Here is an 11361-nt window from a genome sequence, read left to right as displayed (position 1 = left end):
TACTTGGACTGGGATTCCTACTTGGACTGGGATTCCTATTTGGAGTAGGACTGGGAATCCTATTTGGAGTAGGATTCCTACAATCCTAATTAGATTAGGAGTTTTGAATTAAATTTGGATTCTTACTTGGAGTAGGATTCCTAGAGTCCTAATCGGATTAGGACTTCGAATTCAAATTAGAGTCCTAATTGGATTAGGACTAGAATTAAACAAGTCCTAATTGGATTAGGATTTCTTAAGTCCTAATTAATTATTAATCTAATGAATCAACATGACTCCTAATTGGATTAGGATTGAAGAGTTCAATTGAGTCATGGTTCATTCAAGTTCTAATTGGATTAGGACTAGCATAGATTGAACCCAATTGATTCATGATTTGGACTAAACCTAATAGGAGCCCTAGATGCCTTTATAAGGCTTTGAAAGGAGGTGCCCTAATGATAAGTGAAGCCCTCCTCCTCTCCATCACGTGGCCACCCTCCTCTCCTCTCTTTTCAGCCACCAACAACAAAGGAAAAAAAAGGATCTTGGTGGCCTCCTTCTTCCTCCACCGTTTGGTTCCAACGCAAGGAAGAAAAAGAAGGCTGCAGGGCTTCGTTCCTCTTCTTCTCTTCATCCTTCTTCTTCCTCCTCCCAAGCACAATCAAGGATTGATTGAAAGGGAGGATATCAGCCATCAAAGTTATCTCTGCAAGGGAGCTAGCACCCCGGGGAGATAGAAAGCTTGGATCGGTTTTCTGCTTCGTGTGGATACCCGTAGAGGCCGGGCACTTGAACGGCTTCAAGCGAACCTTCATCCTAAACCACGATCATCAGTTTGCGGTGATCATCTACCCGCACAAAGGTGAAGATATGATCTTCTAATGTTATTTAAAAGTTTTTAATCCTTATCTATCTACGAACGGTTTTTAAACAACGTTCATGCGATGAATGGTTGATCCCGCACATGCCTCTTCCGCTGCATCTGAATTTTTTGAATTTTCTGCGGCATGGGTGGGTTTCTAACACCACTAGCTCTGATCAGTTTTTCAGACTTATTCTTAGGGCTAAGTTTTGCCATATAGTTGTATTTTATTCCTTTTGCCTTTTTTTGGAGAAAACAGAAATATTCAAACATCATCTAGTCAATACTTCTTGTTTAAGTTAGCAAATTTAAAAATTTACACTCATTGAGGAGACGGTAATATTGAGAAAAGAAAATAGGGGAAACGAAAGAGATTTAATCAATACTTATTTAAGTTAGCTAATTCCGACCAAGAAATAAATGTACAGGATAATAGATATGACAAAAAACCAAAAATATTGACAAAAAACTAAAAGCATTAGTCATAGTCCTTTACAGCCACCCTCTATATTAGCCCTGAAAAGATATTTGTGAACTATTACGTTTTAGACTTTCTATCTTCAACCTATGATGAGTAAAACTTGAACTTAGCAAATAATTGTCACTAATTTCATTTTTGAAGGTGATAGGAATGAGAAGGAGATGATTTTCTAGAATAGTGCCCTAACATGATCGCTCAACCAGTTTCTTTTCTACTGTTAATGATTATGAAATGCTTCCTATGTCTTATCAGAGACTCATCTCTTATTGAAGTATGATAATTCAATTTTTTATTACTAATTTTGAATTTTTAATTCAATAATAGATTTGATGCATTACTATTGGAGTGGTTGTGAGGAACAGGTTTTGGTACCAACGGAAATTTAGATAAGAGTTTTTTTATTTGCCATGAATCAATATTAATAGTCTGTAGAGGAATTCGGTCTGGCTTCTATAGTGCTCCCAAAGATGATTGTTTTCTTATAAGATCTCTAGTAAACAAAAATTCTACTAACAAATAAAAGATATCCATTTGCATATTTGATATCAAGAAAAGCAGTTACCTAATAATTGTAACCCTCAACTACTTCTATATATTTAATATATAATAGGTAATAGCCAAAAGTTCCCCTCAAAATATGAAGACTTCTTTTAGAAAACATTTGGTTGAAAAGAGTTAGACTTGAAACGGGAATAGGCATGAGTGATTCCCGCTCCAACTATTTGATTGAGGAGGGGTTCCATTTCTATTTCTATTCTCCAATCCTTCAAAATCCAATCTAGACCCTCCTCCCTATATTCAAATTCCATAATGCTAGTTTTACTTTAAAAAAATTGATTTTCCAATAAAACTTCTCTGTTTAATTGATTTTTTAAAAATATACTAATTAACCATTTTAATTTCAATTCCGATTTCAGTCACAAACCAAATATGTTAGGAAATATGATCATTCCGATCTGTATTCCAATCCATTTTGATTTCTATCTTAGTGATGCACCAAACGCACCCTTGGAATAATGGTTTTGATTAGGGCTACCAGTATGCCTACTAAAACTTATGCAGGCAATGTCTTTAATGTGTCCAGGAGAGATCCAGTGATAAAAGAAACAATTTGAGAGCGGGGGAGAGAGTAAGGTCACGTTTGAGAACATGTTCAGTCGCATAGAAATCTCTTTTTTGGTACAGAAAGCATTCTGGTATTGTTTGCACTTCATTTAAACACACATCAGGTGGTAGGTTAAACAGGTTGACAAGTGGCGTTAATTTAGAAGTGACTAATACATAGATGTTAAAAAAGAGGACAATAGTACTCACATAAGAGCTATATGAATTGCCATTTTCATCAAAAAAAAAAGAAAAAAAAAAGAATGATATGACTGAAGTGTTTAAGAACGGATAAATGGGAGGCCGAATATAAGTATGAAGAAGATATCAGCCTGAGCAATTATATTACGAACAGGGCTGAACTCAGTTGAAGCCAAGGAGCCCAAAGCTCATAGATATAATTGTGTTTGGCTTTGTATTAAACCTGCATGAAATTAAGATATTATGTATACATGGTACGATTGGCAAATGGATGGTAGCCCTGTCTATATATACTTTGCAATACATGCCATATAAATCAGTGAAAGGCCAATTGTTAGTCGATTTCTTAGCAAATCACCCATGCTTACCGAGGGTGGTATTCTGCAACAGTTAGAAACTCGTTTCGGAAGAATCGAGCTATATATTTGATGGCTCAAAGACTGATAAAGTCAGGCGCAGGGATCCTTATTGTGTCCCACTACTACTGGAAAAATGGATGCAACGTTCATTTCAACTAGGCTTCGCCTGCTCAAACAACCATGCTGCATATGAAGCTTTAACAATAGGCAGACAGGAATCTCGATGGTCAGAATAATTGAGGATTCCTCGATTGCATTAAAGCAATTGAGCCACGAATGAGCATTAATAAAATATCACATGAGAGCCATCAAATTAATAAAATATTTCTTTCTGTGTTGGAAGGGCATGTTAAATTGCGATTCGAATTGTGTCCGTTGATAGAACCATCCGTAACAGGAGGCCAAATCCCAAGTACTTCGGGAATGTATTCGTGGGGCTTCAGAGGCATGAAGGAAACAAGGACTCGCAGATTAGTTGCTGATTTCTTTGCTATTTCTTAGTTATCCTATTAATATTGCAGCTTGTAGCCGTTAGGAAACCATTATAAATAAGCCAGGAGGCATAGGAGTGGAGAGCAGAGAAATATTTCCTTTTGTACTCATGGTTGTCTTCAACCTTGTTTCATTCTTTTAATATATCCAGTTTCCCTTTGTTCTGGTTATTCACCACTCAAGCTCCATCAACTTGGTATCAGAGCCACGTTAAGATGGGCACCCACAAGGAGAGATTAGAGAGGCTAGAATACGACATGCAAGATGTTCGTGAAGGGCAGATGTGCGTTGTTGCAGAATCCGCAGATACTCGAGGGCAAATACGGGGTCTGGAAGAACGAATGGAGGAGGTGCTGGCAGCACTGAATGGACTGAGAACCATTCATTCCCATGCTGAAAGAGGATCCTCTTCTCGACAACCATCATCCCGGAATGAAGGTAGTTCTAACACTGGTGGTTCCAGATTTATCAAAATGGATTTTCCACGTTTTGCAGGGGATGATCCAATTGAATGGTTGAGTAGGGCCATGCAATATTTTGAGTATCAAGAAATTGCTGATGACCAGAGGGTTGCGGTGGCTTCCTTTCATTTGGAAGGAGAAGCCAACTAATGGTGGCAATGGCTTAAGTGGGTGCAGAGGGACGAAGGCATCGTCATCACGTGGGAAGTATTTGAAAGGGAGCTGTGGTGTCGTTTTGGCCCTATAGAATTTGAAAGCTTTGATGAAGCCCTCTCTAGAGTGAAACAGATTGGAACCTTGCGAGATTACCAACGGGACTTTGAACATCTTGCAAACAAGGTCGTGGGATGGCTGCAATCAGCATTATTAATTGGGACCTTTCTCGGAGGACTGAAGGACGAAATTGCCGATGAAGTGCGGATGTCCAAACCACGAACACTAAGGGAAGCTATCAGCGTCGCCAGAATGAAGGACGAACAGATCACTCGACGACGGAAACAGTTGCGTACAGAATCTGTTCGGCCAACTCCGGCTCGGTTCATGGCGGCAACTCCACCAACTCCGGTCCCCACAGCAACAAAACAGGTGGTTGGTTCATCCATAAAGAGGCTGTCGTGGGACGAAATGCAGTGAAGGCGCGAATGGGGACTATGCTTCAATTGCAACAAACGTTTCACGCCTGGACATTGTTGTAAGACTCCGCAACTATTCCTGATTGAAAATGCAACTATTACCGATGAAGAAGAATGCACCAACCAGCCGAGAAACAGACTAATTATGTATGAATTGGAGTGAGAAGAAGCGGAGGAGCAGGCCGAAATTACATTGCATGCATTCTCCGGCTGGAAGGGTCCGCAAACCATGAAGTTGCTGGCGCAAGTGGAGAAGCAACCCGTTACTGTGCTGGTGGACAGCGGCTCCAGCCATACGCCTTCCAGTGACCACCACAGATGGCTTCACCATCCGGATTGTAGATGGTGGCCAACTTTCTTGTCATGAGAAAAATGAGGAGGTACCTCTGGAGGTTCAAGGCTTTAAATTTAAGATTACATTATTTGCCTTACCATTGCAGGGGCTCGATATTGTACTGGGAATTCAATGGCTTGAAAGTCTTGGACCCGTGTTGTGTGATTGGAGGAACTTGACCATGAGATTCATCTGAGAAGGAGAGTCTCGGCTATTGCGGGGGCAATGTCATTCAACAACTAAAGAAATTTCAGTGCAGTCACTGCATAAGGAATTGCATGGTGGCGGGGCCTTATTTGCATTAACCATGAAAAGAAGGGATCAAGACATGGACCAGGAAACTTTACCATTCGAAATAAAAGAGTTGCTTGACGAGTTCACACTCCTGTTCGATGAGCCACGTTCATTGCCACCAGCACGTGATGTTGACCACCGGATTCCCCTGAAGGAAGGAGTCACTGATAAGTGTTAAATAATGCATAAATTAATATCTTACTCATAACACTTATCATTATTTTTATGCACATATTTTAAATTTAAACATGAGAAAATAAGTTTTCCTTCAGCATTTTATTTTAAATAAATTATTCAAGTTTGATTGATTTTCTTTATTTTATTGGTCGAGTCTAATGTATGCAGGTCAAGTCAAATTCATTCGGGATGATCCCTGAACCCGAATGATACGCACCCCGATCCAGCCCCACTCCCCTATTTCTTTCGCATCCAATCAAGTTCAAACATTCGTTACGTTGTACTATCTAGTCATTATCACATCCGCGATTAGTTATTCAAAATCTTCCTAAAATTCTACGTGCAAACCGCTTCCCCCCGTGACAATTCCTTCCAGGCATCACGCACTCCGGATTGATCCCAGCTTCTTCCTCTTGCTTCCGGCTCAAACCTCCCGTGTGCGTTTCATTTGGATCCAGCAAATCATTTTCTCTTCCGTCTGCATGAACCCAGCAACCGTTAGATCCCAAGCAGATCCTCTTCTTCCTCCCGTTCAGAACCAAGACCCAGCCGAATCCAAACGTCCTCCCAAACCAACCAATCTTTATCCAAACTTCCCCAGCTTCACGGATTAGAACCGGATCCCAGCTTCTTCCCCAGCCGTATCCTTCGTCCGTGATCCACCTTCATCCCAATCCGGATTTCTTCTCAGCCACATCAAGCTAACAACAGCATCCTCTTCCCCTGTTTCGAAACAGCAACCTTCTTCCGGATTAATCTCCACGTCACCTCCTCCCAGATTTCGTCTGCAATCAACCAACGATTTGGCTTCATCCCATTCGAATCAAACACTCCATCCAAGCTTCACGGAACAGAGCATCCTCTCCCGGATAAGCTCAAGTCCCAGCTGCCAGCCGCCCGCGTCTTGCATCACTCCCCTGTTCCGAGATCTTCTCACACACCCACAGCCGAATGATCCCAACTAGATTCCGCTAGCTCCCAGCCTTCCTATCATCATCCAAGCCCCATCCTCTTCTCCGAATAACATCCAAGATACGTCCCAGTTCCCCTGTTCTGAATTCATCTTTATCCCACGGATCAACCATCAACCGAATCATCCCAGCTTCCAAACCAACCGAGATCCTTCTTTCTCCCATGGGATAAGCACCAAATCCAGCAGGACTTCATCTTTTGGATCAGCTTCCTCGGCTTCATCCTCCCGAGCTTCACGACATCCAAGTTTTTCTTTCCAACTTATGGATCAACTCCATTCTTCCGAATCCCTGCATCACAGAACAGAGTATCCCAACCTCCTTCCGGATTCGCCATCTCAGCGGTTCTCCGTGATTCATCCATATCCCGCGCCCGAGTTGAAGCTCCCTCCTCTGCGTGTCCGGATGAAAGCCAGCACAGATCACGCACACCAAGCTTCCATCCGTTCAGCCTTCGATATCCACGGATAAGCTTAAATCCCTTGCTTCGCGTCTGGAATCCAGCAGCATCGCGAGCGTATCCTCACATCTCGATCACTTCCCACAGATAAGTCCAAGCTTATTGAGGTGGGCAGCCTATAAAAGGCCAAGCCAGGAAACAGAGAAGGCATTCCCTCTTCCCCACCGGGGGGGCATTCCCTCTTCCCCCACCGGGGCTGCTCCCATCATCACTTCTCAGAGGTGGAATCCCACATAGTTCACCAGGAGAAGAAGAAGCTTGGGTTCACAGGCCGAATCCCATAGAGCCAGGAGAGAGAAACCTTTTGGGTATTTTGGGAATATTTCCCAAAGGAAGAAATAAAGAAGGACCGATCTGCTGCTACTGTGCTGCTGCCGCCGTCCACCACTGCATGGAAGCTGAGCTCTTCTCCAGGGCTGGATGCAGTCCTAACAAAGGAACACGGGTTTTATATTTTATTTTATATTCTTGGGGTTGTATGAACTTATTGTTTTTAATGAATTTCTTTTTTTTTGAATCATATTTAATTTCTGTGATTTTAAGTATGATGTTCGTACAACTGTTCTTCATGATCACTAAGTAAATATAAGATAGTCCATGCTTAAGGAAGATGCAGTGTGCTACCACCTTAGATTAGGGTAGACATTTCATGCCAACTGAAGATGGATTATGCCCAAATTACTTTTGTGAATTTTTATTTAAATGCTTATTAGGCTTGTAGCCAATTTGCATGTTAATCCAAGAACGAAATAAAATATAAATAACCCTTGTTTCGATGTTAGTGGTGAATTCATTGCCCTAGGTTCCCTTAAACTGATATCCTTTTAATTGCATTTTCTTTTATTAAATTGCTTAGTTTCACAAATTCATCCTTTTAAATATTTTTATTTTTAAGAAAACAACTATACCCCAATCCCTGTGGATCGATACCCATAATCACTATCCTACTAGATACGTGCTATTGCGTGGTCTTTAAAGTTGACTATCAATTTTTGGCGCCATTGCCGGGGATTGCTAGCATAGTTGTTTTTTTTCATAAAATATTAAAAAAAAACTTTCAAATAATAATAATAATAATAATAAATATATATCTCTAAAATAAAATAAAAGTATTTTCTATTTTTGTTACTTTAATTATCCCCTTTCTTCTTTCTTACTAATTCTTGATTTTTATTTTGGTATTATTTAATCAGGAATCGAAGAGAAAATCTGGGGCGATCAAAAAAAGGAACTATTGGAAAAGGAATACGGTAAAGGTTTGCTTTAAAAATTGCTGGGGAAATTCCCTTTGGTAACATCTAAATCTTTCTTATTTAAATTTCCTTGTGTGGTGATTGTTTGATTTTAAATTCAGCAAAAGTGTGAATGCATGCTTGATACACATACACCAATTAATCTGCACATAGTAAGGGCAATCACCCCAACAAGATAAGAACTGGATTTCATCACCACATTCTTGCCCAAATTAGGTGAATCAATTCTCACATAGCTATCACTTTAATTAAAATCAATTAGACGTTGGCCCCTAGGGACATTCGAGCTCAATAGGACGAAGATCACCGAGAGTTGCACCAATTTTGCTCTATGGCTCAGTTGATGTCTAGGCAAGCTTTGTCCCTTAAGGGAGACAGTTCATCTGTTCGAGGCAAGTGGTTTTTAAGTGTGACCTTTGCGAATGCATCGTGACCCCCCCACTTACCTGGGAGCTTACCTGGTCAACTAAGTTCATTAGACCGGATTGGAGGCTTAGGTGCCCTCTTCAAACCAGTTAGGAGCTGTCTAGTGATTTTAGGGCAAATACAAGGAGTTGATGTGTTTTTCTTTTAGTGCATGCTTGACTGTACGTGACTGATCTGAAAAGCATTGGTGCATGCTTGGGTGTCATTCCAGATCTCCTGAACTATTACCTTTTGACTCTGAAATAGAACGGACCCTTAAGAATATTCGAGCTGAGATCAGAACATTAGAATCAACTATACCCGGTATGATTTGATAAGGATGCGCTCCGTCTGGCTGAAGACGTTAAACTTAGCGCTTGTTGGGAGGCAACCCAATTTTCGTAGGTTATTTTTGCATTTTTTTTATTTTCTTAACAGGATCCCTCATATTACTGATGCAACTACGGTAAAATGCTTCTATCCTCCATATGCATCATATTTTCGTCCAAACTAAAATAAAAAAATAAAAAAATATATAAAAAAATAAAAATAATAATATAATATTCAAAAAAAAAACATTGAGGACAATGTCTGATCTAGGTTGGGGGGTATAGGATTCGAATTTTTGAAGAAATTTTTCGCATTTTCAAATCAGTTGTTCGAATTTTTGATTAAAAAAAAAAACCTAATTTCTATGCCTTAGTGTTGAAATGATAAATACACAAAGTATATAAAATCTAAAAAGCCCAGTGACTAGTCAGGAGTAAGTCAATTTGAGTTCTTTTCATTAAAAGTTCTTTTAGTGAGTTGTAAGATAATTTTTACTTTGAAATTTCACAACACACATGGTCTGCACTTCTAAGGGTTAGGTTCAACATTATGTTGTTAAGTCTGGTAGCAACCTTGAGTCCTGATGAATCATACCTATCTAATTCACTATTATCCCATATTTATTTAAAAAAAAAAGAGAAAAAAAAAGAGAGGAGTGAATTTAGTCAGGAACATCGAAAAGGGCTACCTATTGTCAAAGGTCAGCGGGTTTGTGATGATGAACCCGAGCATAGGTCCGTAGGGGAGTCTTGATGCCCAACACCTTATGCCATCTGGTGTGGGAGTTGTTGACTGAATGCTCGCTACACGGAGGAATCATTACAAGAGTAAAAGTGCACAATTTATAAATCTCAAAAAAAAAAAGAGAAAGAGAAAATAAAATTGACCTCGAAAAACACGATAGTGTGAAAGCCGTCGTTGTAAAAATTCGAGTAAACTGGAATATTACAGATAAAGCCCATGAGGTATTAAAGTAAACATCCACAACTCTCGAAATCCTGCAAGATAGGATGATTTTGAATTAGTGATTAGGTCTTATCTGACCAATTCTTGGAAACTACTAGCTTTAGCAGTATTTTGGGGATCTAAAGCCTTAGCTTGTGTATGGTCCAGATTTCACCGAGCACCCAAGTATAAATTAGTCTTACAACTCTCTAACAGAAACTTAATAACTTCAACTTAAGTTGCATACTGACCTAGGATTTGGGCTGACTTAGTAATTAAAACTTTGTGTGCTTTTGAAATTCTTAGCACTTATGCATTTGAAATTAGATTTTATAAAACAGTAAAATAAATTCTTTAGGTAGAGACAGCAGTTTGTGGGTATCTGAGCTGGAAATCCTCACGAGACAAAACTCGTCCACTAGGGCCACCTAGGGGTTTAAAGCCTTATTGCATACGGTAAATGCAATCGCGATTCCTGCGAAAGTGAGTTAGTTTTTTATTTTGCTCGAGGACTAGCAAAATGTAGGTCTGGGGGTGTGATAAGTGTTAAATAATGCATAAATTAATATCTTACTCATAACACTTATCATTATTTTTATGCACATATTTTAAATTTAAACATGAGAAAATATGTTTTCCTTCAGCATTTCATTTTAAATAAATTATTCAAGTTTGATTGATTTTCTTTATTTTATTGGTCGAGTCTAATGTATGCAGGTCGAGTCAAATTCATTTGGGATGATCCCTGAACCCGAATGATACGCACCCCGGTCCAGCCCCACTCCCCTATTTCTTTCGCATCCAATCAAGTTCAAACTTTCGTTACGTTGTACTATCTAGTCATTATCACATCCGCGATTAGTTATTCAAAATCTTCCTAAAATTCTACGTGCAAACCGCTTCCACCCGTGACAATTCCTTCCAGGCATCACGCACTCCGGATTGATCCCAGCTTCTTCCTCTTGCTTCCGGCTCAAACCTCCCGTGTGCGTTTCATTTGGATCCAGCAAATCATTTTCTCTTCCGTCCGCATGAACCCAGCAACCGTTAGATCCCAAGCAGATCCTCTTCTTCCTCCCGTTCGGAACCAAGACCCAGCCGAATCCAAACGTCCTCCCAAACCAACCAATCTTTATCCAAACTTCCCCAGCTTCACGGATTAGAACCGGATCCCAGCTTCTTCCCCAGCCGTATCCTTCGTCCGTGATCCACCTTCATCCCAATCCGGATTTCTTCTCAGCCACATCAAGCTAACAACAGCATCCTCTTCCCCTGTTTCGAAATAGCAACCTTCTTCCGGATTAATCTCCACGTCACCTCCTCCCAGATTTCATCTGCAATCATCCCATGATTTGGCTTCATCCCATTCGAATCAAACACTCCATCCAAGCTTCACGGAACAGAGCATCCTCTCCCGGATAAGCTCAAGTCCCAGCTGCCAGCCGCCCGCGTCTTGCATCACTCCCCTGTTCCGAGATCTTCTCACACACCCACAGCCGAATGATCCCAACTAGATTCCGCTAGCTCCCAGCCTTCCTATCATCATCCAAGCCCCATCCTCTTCTCCGAATAACATCCAAGATACGTCCCAGTTCCCCTGTTCTGAATTCATCTTTAT

The 11361-nt window shown here is 40.4% G+C and overlaps 1 long non-coding RNA gene across 1 annotated transcript; it reads left to right on the top strand.

Moving 5' to 3' along the window:
- The first annotated feature begins 257 nt into the window (after positions 1–257).
- Positions 258–10813, top strand: LOC149751098 (uncharacterized). The gene is made up of 2 exons (XR_016398750.1): positions 258–844; positions 3633–10813. It is a non-coding gene; the product is annotated as an uncharacterized LOC149751098 (long non-coding RNA).
- The last annotated feature ends 548 nt before the right edge of the window (positions 10814–11361 follow it).

This window comes from Phoenix dactylifera, chromosome 16, assembly GCF_051530095.1.
Source record: "Phoenix dactylifera cultivar Ajwa chromosome 16, Ajwa_hap1_PhDact_Kaust_v1.1, whole genome shotgun sequence".
Taxonomy (NCBI): domain Eukaryota; kingdom Viridiplantae; phylum Streptophyta; class Magnoliopsida; order Arecales; family Arecaceae; genus Phoenix; species Phoenix dactylifera.
This window is presented reverse-complemented; position numbering and strand designations above follow the sequence as displayed.